Raw genomic sequence first — 11,855 nt, forward strand, 5'->3', positions numbered from 1 at the left:
GGGTGATGAGACTAAGAGTAGAAGTTGTGTTCTTTTGCATATCTAGATTTTTTGTATTTTCTACAAAGTATCTGTATTGTTATAGAGAGAAAGAGAAGTCCAAGCCCTTATCTCTTGCATTTTATGGACACTTCGTGGATTTTTTTTCTTATTTCCTTGTTCCCTTCAGAGTAAATGCTGAATGAATTTCAGCAATTCAGACATCATTCCTGGAAATTCTTAGGACACTGTCATAGAACTGTCATCTTGACACTCTCAGATATTAAATCCATAGCAGAGCCGGTCTGCAAACATCAAACTGTCACATGGAGTTGTGGTTTGCCCTGCCTCCCCCAACTTCCTGCTAAACCCTGTAGTTCCTGCATTTACTGGAACATTATTTTAACCTTGGTTTGCTAGAACATCATCACTAATATTCCTCAAGGATGGGTATGATAATGCATTAAACCCTGAGTTCTCCATTTGTAAGGTAGAGATCTTTCTTGGCTTATCCGAAGCATCTTGAATGCAAAGGTTTGCGGGAACGATTGTAGTTTGTGGTCAGACTTTAAGTATTGCAAGACAGTAATACATGCCTTGCATTTCTAGAGAAATTTTTTACATCCAGGGGATTTAAACACATATAATATCATCTCATCCTATTCTCAAGTAGGGTCCTTGAAGTAATAGTAATTAGAGAAATTTAAATTAAACCCATAATATGGTAAGATTTTTGCCTGTAAATTATGATAGATTCATTTTAATCAATCCTGGAAAACTTATAAGAAAATTGGCACTCTCGTATACTTCTGATAGGAGCATAATTTGGTATAATATTTCTGGAAGGCAACTTATTACTCTGTATCAAAAGTATTAAAAATGCATGCAGAGGAACTTCTGGCTAGGGCAGAGAGAAGAGTCAGGAAACTACTTCTGCCCCAAATAACCAATAAAACTGGACAAAACTGTTCAAGAATGTTCATTTCAGAATTCTGGAAAATGACCAAATACAAACAGGAAATTGAAAACTATTCATGAAAACCTGAACTCGAACTTTGGGGAAGAATAGAAAGAGTCTGTGACGTTCTTTACAAAAAAAAAAAAAAAAAAAAAAAAAAATCTGAGGTAGGTATTATCATCCCTCTTGTTTGGGATGAGGTTGAAAAGGAAATTGAGTCACAGGTTAAGAAATATTGTTATATTATTATTCCCATTTTAGAAATTGGAAAACAAGAACCGAGCTTCAGAGAGGTTGAGGTATGGCAAAATCTCGTAGCCAGAAAAATGCAGAACCAGAATTTAAACTTTCCATGAGAAGGAATCATTATTATGAGGTCCTATCTAGAATCTTCTGTATTGTTTGAATGCTGGCCTTTGGAAGTGGGAAAATAATAGGTGTTGGCACAAACAGATTTATTTTAGTGCCAGTAGCAAGTAACACGAATTAAAAGAAATGGTGTTTCCCTTCCAACAGCTTGTCCAGTAGGTGTTTGGCCTACTTTCTTCCCTCATGGCGTTTGGTTCTTTAAAAAGGTGATTTTCTTTCTTTCGGATTTAGACCTTACTTTAGATTTGAGTAAGTGCAAGCCACAATGCTCTGCTCATGGAAAGGGCTTAATACAAATGGGTCAAGTAGATTTGTTGCTAGATTTAAGGAAAAACAGCAACATTAAACATAACAAATGTAAAAACACATTCCTTTTGGAATCCAAATGCTCCAAACATTGACATACATATTTTGAGTGTATTCAATGTCTTACAACATCTTTTAGGAACCAGGCGCTAGAAATATATGTATGTGCATTGTGAGGAGTGAGGGGTAGTTACAATAGGTAGTACTTGCTCATGAATCCAGGGTTGTTTGTACAACTCCCAAATGTAGAACATTCAGCAATGATAATATCTACTTTTATGCCAGCCATTGAACTTAGTGCCGTGTATGATGAGTCTTATGACATCTTCCTTGCAACAACCCTACAAAGAAAGTACCATTTTTATCCCCCTTTTACAAGTGAGGTCGCTGAGGCTTAGTCACAGTAATAAAGTGCTCAGGCTCACATGGCTAGTACTTGGCAGAGCTAAGAATTCAAAGTCAGATCTGTTGGACTCTCAAGTTGGATGGTAGACTCTGTGTGTTGGACTCTAAACTACCCCCTCTGAGAATCATGATCACAGGTATCCCCACCTCTTTGAAAATTTACCTTCATCATCTAGGTGTATTCTCAGAATGTTCCCAAAGACCTTTAACATAGTAAGAAATACTGCATTTGTAAATTTTACCAATTTCAACTAAAATCTCTAAGCACGAAGGAGGTAACTGCTTACTGGAATTAGATGATTTAATTGACTGGTAAAGGTAAGAACCAGAGATATTTAAATTTCGTTAATTCATTTAACTCAGATTTCCAGATAGCTATGGAGATGACAGGCCTTCCACTAAGCCCTGGGGGTCTGGATTTGACTGGACGCGATCCTGAACTCAAGGGGCTCATGGTCTCACAGCAGATACAGAAGCACAAAAAACTAACCGTGATACAATATTAGGTATGTAACAGTGACAGCAGAGTGATGTTTTACAGTTTTATCCTCTACTTGATTGGGCACTAACCAACCAAGTAGAGTGGACTCTAGCTGAATGAATGACCATGAATTCCTACCAGCGAATGTCAGTTTTGAAATGTAATCTCTGGGCGAATGGGAAAGCCTCAAAGCAAGGTAGTATTTGATGATTCAAATTGAAAAATGAATTGCATTTCATTAGGCCAAGAACAGCCGAAAAGGCATACTGAGAAAGAACAGCATGAACAAAGGAAAGGCAAGGAGGCCAGAGGTGCCTGACAAATGAAGGACAGTGAGGCTGGGAAGTGGGTGCCTAATGGGGACAATTGGAGATAAACTGGGAGAGGCAATCAGAGCCACATTCTGAAGGGCCTTGAACATGAGAGTGAATAATTCAACTTTCTTTTATACTGTTGGCAATTTGTAGCCTTCATGGTATTTTTGAGCAGGAAAATGACATATAAATATGAACTAGTAAGAGTCATTAGATATTTCCTTGTCTACCCTTAAAAATGCAGGTGTTCATCTCTGAGAATTGATTGGTCAACCATTCCTTGACTACGTTACAAAACAAACAGCTCGTTCTTCTTAAAGTAGTCTAATTCTTTGTGAGGGGAAATACTTTCTCAAATGCCTTTTTAGGGAAGTTACGCTTTGTTTATGATATTTTATGAATGAATGAATGAGTGTCCATGTACTAGCTCTTCATAATGAGATAGATGATAAGTCCCTGTTTCACATGTTGAGCTTTCAAAAGTTTGAAGCTAGCTAAATTCATTCAAAATTCCCCTCTGTGATTTACAGCCTCCTCCACATTCTTGATTTCTTTCTTGAATACAGTTCTTTAACTTACTGCCATCCCTTTGATGCTCAAGGCTAGATAATAGACACCCCATACAATCTATTAGCACATTCCTGCTCTTCTGGATGCTCTTCTTCGGCCTCAGTTTTTGTTAGTCACTATTTTTAAAAAGTTTTTAAGATTTGATCATTAATTAATAAAATACTCATTGTAAAATAAGTCAAGCAATATAATTATGTATAAAGTAAAAAGTATAGCCTTCTCTTCCTTCTAGATCCAATGCCCAAAGATAACCACCATGAACAATTTTATGTGCCCTTCTAAACTTTATCCATATACTAGTACATGTGGTTGTGTTGTTATTAGAATTTAATTAGGTTTTTAAATACCTGGCTGGCCAGTGGCTCTGCAGGCTTATGTACAAAGATGTGGTCAGCCAAACTTCCCCTGTCCCACGTCCTCACATTATTAGAGAGTCTTCCTGGTTCTATGGCTAGAGGCAGTGTTCCTATTATTATTATTATTATTATTATTATTATTATTAGAGTGTGATTTGATGGTCTTTGAGATCCCTTTCTAATTTAAAACTCTACCAAATGATTTGAGCTGTGACATGCACCGCTCAGCCACTTTCTAGCAGTAGCTAATGCTTTACAACCTAGGAGAGTCCAAGTTTCCAAGACACATTGCAGAGGACAGTTATCCTGGGAAACCCATCAAGGTCAAAGCAAACGGCTCTGATGAAATTATTCGGGCTTTGCTTTTAAGGGATGGGACACGGTAAGGTCAACAGGATGTGAAAGCCTTTGCAGCAATTCTTAAGAGAGGGACCTAGTACTGTTTCCAAGTTTCAAGTGCTGGATGCATTTTGTACTGGAGGGGAAATTTGATCTTTAAAAAAAAAAAATCAAACCTGTGAGTTATAACTGTGCCTCCGGCTTCTACAAAGGTTAGCTGGAAGTTAGTAACTTCTGAAACTGACTTAATTGCTTGGCTGGGCAATTCTTTTGGATAAGAATCTGTACCTAGGAAAGTCTTGTGAGACTTTCCTTGAAATGCAGTTCTGTGCTACCTCAAAAAGCTTGTCCTCACTTAACCCAAGGAAAAAGGAGAGCCCAGCAAAGCAGGCCAAGGAGAGCCTTGAAGTGTAATTAATATGAGTACACTTTAATTATTTGGCTGAAATACATTATGGGAATAATTTACATTTTTAAACAATTTAATATCCCCTCTTTCAGTGAGGAGGATTTAGCAGTTCCTAAATGCCCTTATTTCTCAAGGACATAGTTTCAGGGTTCTGTTAGGACCAGAAACCGTTGTTTCTACCCTTTGTGCCTTATGTCGCAATAGGGAATATCACAGCACCTAGCCTTGAATACTTTTAGGGAAGAGAGTAGAGAAAGACTTTTAGAAAGAGGGGAGGGAAATCGGTGCATGAGAAATCACCGAGATGATTGCAGCTAAGTGAAGCTACTGGAACAGAAGTCATCTGAGCATCATTTGGCAAGAGCAAGCATTCTGAAACTAGACTGCTAAGTTCAAATCTCCACATACCAACTGCATAACCATAGGCAAGTGTTACTTAACCTGTACATGACTGCTTTCTCATCTATAAATTGGGAGTTATAATGCCTGCCTCGGGGGGATTGTGTGTGCCTCACATGAGTTAAGACATGTAATATGCTTAGGGCAGCACCTGACTCATAGTAGGTTTCAATAAAAGTTTTACATATAGTTCATATATGTTATATATTTATTTATAACAAAGTCCAAATATTAATGAGACCTTCACACTCATCAGGATGACTATTATATTAGGTTTCTCCAGAGAAACAGGATCAATGTATTTATACACACATAAATACATACACATATACATATATAAAATATTTATTATATGTAAATTATTATACATTTATTGTAAGGAACTGAGTCACATGATTCTAGAGGCTGACATGTTTAAAATCTGCAGGATGGGCCACCAGGTTAGAGAGCCAGGAGAGCTGATGCTGTAGTTCCAGTCCAAAGACTGTCAGGCTGGAGAACCAGAAACAGCCAATGTTGCAGTTCCAGTCCAAAAGCCAGCTGCTGGAGAATAGCCAGTACTTGGGGGAGGGTAGGTCTCTTTGTTCTATTCAGACCTTCAACTGATTGAATGAGGCCCACCCACATTGTGGAGGGAAATTTGTTTCACTTTAAGTCCACTAACTCACATTTTAATCTCATCCAAAAACATTCCTCACAGAAACATCCAGAAGAATGTTTGGCCAATTATCTGGGCACTGTGGCCCAGCTAAGTTAATAGGTAAAATTAACCATCACAGCTTTTATCAAAAAATATAAAAAATAAAAATAAATAAAAAACAACAATAAAAAAAAACAGCAAGCATTGACAAAGATATAGAGAAACCCTTGTGCATTACTGGTAGGAATATAAAATGGTGCAGCTGCTATGGAAAATAACATGGCAGTTCTTCAAAAGGTTAACAGAATTATCATTTGATTAGCAATTCTACTTCTATTTATATATCCTATAACACACAGAAGGATTGAAATCAGGGACTGGAACAGATATTTGTACATCCATGTTTGGAGCAGCATTATTCACAACAGCCAAAAGATAAGGTCCCCCACCAAATAATCTGTACCCCTAATATTTTACCCAATTAGGAGCAGGGAAGCTACTAGCTTTGGACCCTCACTCTGGCAACAACCACAAATGACGATAATAATAACAACAACAACAACAATAATAACAATAACTAATACTTATATGTAATCTGTCCCAGTTACTGTGTGACAGAAACAGTTTCTGTGTTTCACATGTATCAGCTTGTCTCAATACTTGCAACAACCCTAGGAATTAGATACTATTATTATCATTCCATTTTACAGGTAGAAAAACCGAAGCACACACTGAGTTCAGATACCAAAAAAATGGCAGAATCTGGGATTCCAATCCAGACAGTCTGACTCCAAATTCCACGCTCTTCAACACCATACATTGTTCCTTTCGGGGAGGGTTAGACAAGATCCTCAACCTGTGACTATAGGGTGGCCACGATCTATGGCAAAGTGTCTGTGGATCAATATGGTAAGTAAGCATAATCTGCAAACAAACACATAATGCCTAAGACATTTATGTACAAATAGTTTTCAAACGTATATAGATGTTGTTGTAAAGAAGAAAAATATAAATTCAACTTAAAAATATTGAATATATTGTGGCTTTTACTCCTTATATAGTTTCTGAATCACAGATACCAGGGAGAAATCAAAGCCTATGGTGATATATACAATTACAGTCTTCTTTTGCCTTATTTTAAGACATTGATAGATTTACTTTTCCCTAATATTTTAGAGAAACATAAATCAAAAGAATAAAAATGAGTGGAAATTCTAAACAAAAGTGACTTAAAAATTTTTTTGTTGTTGAAGCGTAACATCCATAGAAAAAAGTGCACACATCCTAGAGGAATAGCTGGATGAATTTTTATAAACTGAAACCACAGTGTAACCAGCACCCAGACCAAAACCAAAAACATCACCAACATTTCAGAAAATTCTCCGTGCTTCTTGCAATCACATTCCAACTCCCCTCAAGCACAGCCATTTCTGATGAGTAGAATTTGTCACTCAAAAAAAAAGTATTCAAGTCTTAATCCCTGGAACCTGTGAATGGGACCCTATTTGGGCATACGATCTTTGCAGATATAATCAAGTGAAATGAGGTCCTCCTGGATTAGGATGGGCCCTTGGTTTTTTAGGCTTTCTTTCCAGGGATGTCTGATAAACTTGTTATGATTTTTCTGTGCTTTTCTTTTCTGGTGCAATGAAGTAAATTTAGATGCAATAATAAACAAACAATAAAATTAAAAGTCCTTACACTTGAAAAGAAGGGGAGCCACCAGATAAAGTGATAGTATCGGTTTGCCAGGGCTGCCATTACACAGACTAGGGGGTTTAAACAACAGGGATTTATTTACTTACAGTTCTGGAGACTGGAAGTCCAAGATCAAGTCGTTGGCAAGGTTGGTATTTTCTGAGGTCCCTCTCCTTGGTTTGCAATGGCCACGTCCTTCCTGCGACCTCACATAGTCTTTGCTCTGTGCACACACATCCCTGGTGCGTCTGTTTATGTCCTAATCTCCTCTGTTTATGAGACACTATTCATATGGGATTAGGACCCACCCTAATGACCTCATTTTAACTTAATCACTTCTCTTCAAGGACCTTTTCTTCCAATACAATCACATTCTAAGGCGTGGGGAGTTGGGGCTTCAATACATGAATTTTGGGGGGATATAAATCAGCTCATAACAGTGTTTTAACATTCATTTTTAACTTGTATGGTCACTCCAACTTCACCATGGGAGATGTTACATAAGTGGGTTTTAGCCAGTAAAGCCTGAGCCAAGGAACTTGCCGGTGGGCAGTCCTGACCCAGAGGCTGTATCCTAGGCCACAGTGCCTGTGGACGTTTTTTTTTTTTTTTTTTTTTTTTTAATGCTAAGAAGACCTGATTTTAGAATGTGGAAGGGAATACCAAGGGAAGTTTTAAATGTCTTCCACAACGAGGTTTGACACCAGTATTGTCGTATCTAATAGTTGTACTGCCTGTGACTGGCCGTGATGGCCTTCGAAGGAAAACTTTTCTACTCTCAGTAACTTTCTAGGCAAGCACTTTTCAGCTTTGTTTTTTCTTTTTTCAATAAAAGTATGCCCTTTCGAGGGCTATGCCTCCAGACCCTCACTGTTACTGTTGTTTACTCACTACGTTTTGTAGTGTTTTATTGAGAGCTTTGTACACAAGGGCTTTCATTATCACTTATGTATGAAAGCAAATGAATAAATGCTCCTTCAGTCAAGAAGTCTTTGCTGGGCACTCCCAGTGCTAGGCAGTGTGTGTTTGGCACCGGAGCTATACAGACGAGCCCCAAAGGAGCTCATAGTGCAGTGGAGGAGAAAAAGAGTGTGGCAAGAGATTCCCAGGGAGTGGGATAGGTGTTACGATGCTCCTAACCACAGTCCATTCAACCCCGGCTCTTGTTTCTCTGAGAACTGCTCTTCTGGTCCCTAGGAATAGGACCTGGCAACGATGTGAGAGAGTGACCTTGATATCGGTCATAACAGAAGGGATAAAAAGTGGGCAACTGTCCCAAGCTGGGTGAGTTATTGTTCTCTTCTTTGGAACCGTGGTTCAGAGTTGCTCAATAGTCTCTGCTGGTCACTTGAACTAAGGACTTGTGAATTGGGGAGCAGCGAGTGGTCATGTACTGCTCCTTAGGGAGACAGACAGCCAGGCTGTGAACAGGAGAGTATTAAACTCTGTGAGAAAGGCAATGACAGGCTACTACTTAGAGAGAGAAATGAAGGGAGAGAGGGAGGTGGGGAGAGAGAGAGAAAGAGAAAGAGAAAAGACATGAGAGGGAGATCGACACTATTGTGAATAGACCAGAACTATTGGCATTTGGGGCCATAATTCTTTATTGTGGGGCTGTCCTGTGCATTTTAGGATGTTTACCAGCATCCCTGGCCTCTACCCACCAGATGCCAGTAGCACTCTCCAGTTGTAATAATTAGAAATGTCTCCAGACAGTGACAAATGTTTCGGGGGTGGTAGGGATGGCAAATTTGCACATCCGTGGGGAACCACCGTACTAGAGTGAGTGAGTGAGTGCTCAATAGTCTCTGCTGGAAACTTGAACTAAGGACTTGTGAATTGGGGAGCAGCGAGTGGTCATGTACTGCTCCTTAGGGAGACAGACAGCCAGGCTGTGAATAGGAGAGTATTAAACTCTCTGTTATTTGCAGCCAAAAAGCTCTGACTGCAATCCTTCCTGGAGGAGGCACTACCGGATGCATAGACAAAGGAAAGAGTGTTTCAGACCAAGGAGCAAGGTGACATAGACATGGGTGCTAGACTCTTTGAGAAGACACAAAATTGAGAGAGGCACAGCCTCAGCTGTTGGAGGTTACTCAAGGAAGAATAATTTTAGAATAAACAGCTCCTTAACATTTGAGTTATAAATATGATCATATATTTTTTTTTTAATTAAACTAGCCAGAGCATTCATTTGCCACATTATCAAGAATATTCACTCTTTTGGTTCCCTTTTCCATCATGTTTATCTGAAACGAGGAAACTCTGAGAACTTAGGCAGCCTAAAAGGGGAGTCAATTCTATTTTTAACCCCAAGTGAAAGAGAACATTGATTCTAACTCAGGGACCTTCAAACTCTATTGACTGCAAATTGTTATCAGAAAAGCCTTTTCGAGATGATTCCCCCAGTGTATGTGTGTATACATTTATTTATTTATAAACCACAGTATATATTAAATTATATACTAGTATAATGTTATGTTATAAAACAGAAAATATCAATATTTTTAAATGATTAAAAATAGATATAGTCCATCAATGACTGAATGGATAAACGAAATTGGTATATCCATACAATGGAATATCACTCAGCCATAAAAAGAAATAAGCTATTGATACATATTATTACACAATGAACCTTGAAAACATTACGTTAAGTGAAAGAAGCCAGTTGCAAAAGGCCACACAGTAAATAATTCCATTTATATGAAAGCTTAAAATAGGGAAATCTAAAGTAGATTAGTGGTTGTGTAGGGCTAGTGAAGATATTGGATGATAGGAGGGTTATACCTAAGGGTATGGGGTTTCTTTTTGAGATGATGAAATGTTGTAGAATTTGCTATGGTGATGGTTGCACAGATCTGTGACTATACTAAAGACCACTGAATTATACACATTAAATGGGTAAATTGTATGGTATGTGAATTACAGAGTAATAAAGCTGTTTAAAGAATATATACTAATAGAAGTTCACGTTCCTCCCCTCACCCATTGTTTTATGGCCTTTGGGGGGCTTTAGAGTCCTCAGGGGCGATGGATCAGTTGCAGTGCTCATAAAAGCTGGTCATCCTACGACACAGAAATATAATGGCTAAGAAGTCTTTCAACACCAAGCACTGGCGATTATGTAGAGACCAGTAAGGTTAAACTGGTACGTTCATACGCTCTTCATGAGAGTGTAAAATGGGCATAACCACTTTCGTATTGCAACTAAATATATGTATTCCCTAAGTCCAAGTAATTTGATTTCTTGGTATTTACCCAACAGAAATGCGAACATATGGTCATCAAAAGATATGTACTAGAATGCTTCTAGTAACATTGTTCACAATAGCCCCAAACCAGAAACAACTCAAATGTCCATTAACAGTAGAATGGGCAAATTATGACATATTCAAACAATGGAACTCTAGTCAGCAATGAGAAGAATGAAATAATCTTATGCACAACGGAAGAATGAATTCCACAAAGAAGCCAGACACAAAAGAGCATATACTGTAGGATTCAGTTTAGATGAAGAACAGGCAAAACTAACCTATGTTGTCCAAAGTCAAGCTAGTGATTACTTCTCAGGACAGGGGTGGAGATTAATGACTGGGCATGAGCAGGAAGGGTTCTGGGTCACTGAAAATGTTTTATTTCTTGACCTAGGTGGTAGCTACCTGGAGAGGTCAGGGGCTCACTTTATGAAAATTCATTGAGCTGTTACACTTTGATTTTTGTACTTTTCTGCATGTGTATTATCCTTTAATAATACATCTATTAAAACAAACGAAGTTTAGAAAGGTTAATAAATAAAGTTGCGGTGAGCTCTGCCAGAACCCTGACAGGAACAACCGGCTCAATCCAAAGAGCTGCCTAGATCTATGGCCCCGCTCAGCCCCTACAACAGCCAGCTGCCAGGGTCCTCTGAAGGACACCAGCTCCACTCCTTCCCTCCAGCCCCAAGCTAAACAGAACCAAAGCTGGCTCGGCCTCCTGAGGTCCTCAACAACGTCAGCCCCTTGCACAGCCCTTTCCAACCCCTCCCCTGACCTCTACACTCCAGCTGCCTCAGGATGGTTTTGACAGAATCATTTAAGCTTCATCCTTTTTCATATCTAGAACGACTTACCCTTTGCTAGGAAACACAGAGGGGTTAGACCAGTTCCTTTTCAACCTCTAATGAAAGATGTGTTTCCCAATTCACACTCTTTCCAGTTAATTAATTGTGCTCTCTGCTCCACCCTCCTCTGGGAAACTCCCTTAAGCCTCCGTGGGAGTCACATGTCCACCTCTCCGAGGGCAGCTCTCCCCGGTGGCCATGGCAATCACTTCTGCTGTGGAGGATTTACTCTTCACCACATCCTGTATTGGGTCCCTTTGATGCATCATCTCATTTAATCTTCGGGACAATTTTTTGAGGGAGTACTATCATTATCCTCACTTTCCACACGAGGAAGCAAGAGACAGAAAACCATTTGCCAAGGCACTTTGTTCCCATTCAAGAACTTCGCAAGGAATTCCATCCTTCCAGTAGATTATGGGGGAATTCTCTCTCTCAGAATGAGGGAGAGAAGATTGCTCTTGCTGAGCATCTCACTTCAATTACAAATATATAAATAATGATTATATGAGGGAAGTATGTTAAAT

Source organism: Pteropus medius, unplaced genomic scaffold (genome assembly GCF_902729225.1).
Source record: "Pteropus medius unplaced genomic scaffold, Ma_sr-lr_union100, whole genome shotgun sequence".
Classification (NCBI taxonomy): Eukaryota; Metazoa; Chordata; class Mammalia; order Chiroptera; family Pteropodidae; genus Pteropus; species Pteropus medius.